The sequence below is a fragment of the Bactrocera latifrons genome, unplaced genomic scaffold (assembly GCF_001853355.1).
Source record: "Bactrocera latifrons isolate USDA-ARS-PBARC rearing strain unplaced genomic scaffold, ASM185335v1 scaffold_26, whole genome shotgun sequence".
NCBI classification, from domain to species: domain Eukaryota; kingdom Metazoa; phylum Arthropoda; class Insecta; order Diptera; family Tephritidae; genus Bactrocera; species Bactrocera latifrons.
The window spans coordinates 36639-37793 of NW_017536185.1; the positions used below are offsets into that span (position 1 = coordinate 36639).

The window sequence follows — 1155 nt, forward strand, 5'->3', positions numbered from 1 at the left end:
AGATTAATTATGCTATTGAAACATTCAATATAGAAGCCAATAAAATGCTTGTCGGCAATGGCGGGTTTCCTTTCACTATACGCCTCCATAATGCTACTAAAATATGTAAATGTATTTCCCAAACTATTGGCTTCTGTAATGTGCTGATATACAACCATATTTATGGCTGCATATGTAATAACATACMGATAGGGTGAGGTATCGTTTTCCATGAGCTCAATGCACGCTCCAAATAGGCTTCATCGATTTTATTTATACAATCGCATAATATACATATGAACTCGCTACCTTACATCATCATCGGCGCCATCAGCGCCATCATCGTCATCATCATATTCAAATTGCCATTCGTTCGACACTTCTTTATTTCTTTGAGCGTCTTGGTTTGAAAAGCWTTTTTGATTTGCCATAAAAACCGATTGAGGCACTGTGTGAAAGGATAACGACGCCGATGCGTTCAGAAAGGCCATAAAAGGAAATGCTACCACGCACACACACACACAAGCAGACACACTTGTATGCAAGCATATAAATAAGCTTAAAGCCAGCTAGTTTGTAGTCAAGTGAGCGCTCGGTTATTTGTTTGGCGATATTGKTAGAAGCTTGCGGTTGATTGTTTTGCATTTGAATGCCTACGAACAAAACAAGCACCAACACAYTTACATTTATGTATGCATGTGTGAGTACGTAGCTAACTGAGAGTGTAGTGCGCACTTTTATAAGTGGTTGTATTGTATTGATTTTCTTTTTGTTCTTGCTTTTGCCTTAAATTGCGCCGTTCGCTCCCTCTTGGCGGGACGTGTTTGTGATATCAATGCTTTAGAAATTATTTATTACACACGTTCACGTGCGCATAAGGCTACTGCCTCGCATGGCTGTATACATATGCAGATGCGTGGAGTTGTGTGTATATTTGCTTGCGCCACTGCGGCGTGCGCTTTGGGACAGCCACGGCGTATGCGTTATTTTTAACTAATTTTGATTTATCGACAAATCAATTTGACAAGATAAAATTAAAGGAAATACGCTTACATATTGGGGTCACGAGCATTGGGTATATGCTGACGTCTCATTGCAATGTCGGTTAGATGACGTGATGTGGGTTGCGCAGGTGTGACACTTTCGAAGCTTGCGGAGGATGGGAGTGGTGAGTGC

The 1155-nt window shown here is 40.9% G+C and overlaps 1 long non-coding RNA gene across 2 annotated transcripts in view; it reads right to left on the minus strand.

The window, feature by feature from the left end:
- Nucleotides 1–1155, minus strand: part of LOC108969607 — a 67548-nt gene that overhangs the window by 34850 nt on the left and 31543 nt on the right. The gene's annotated exons all lie outside the window — the stretch shown is intronic.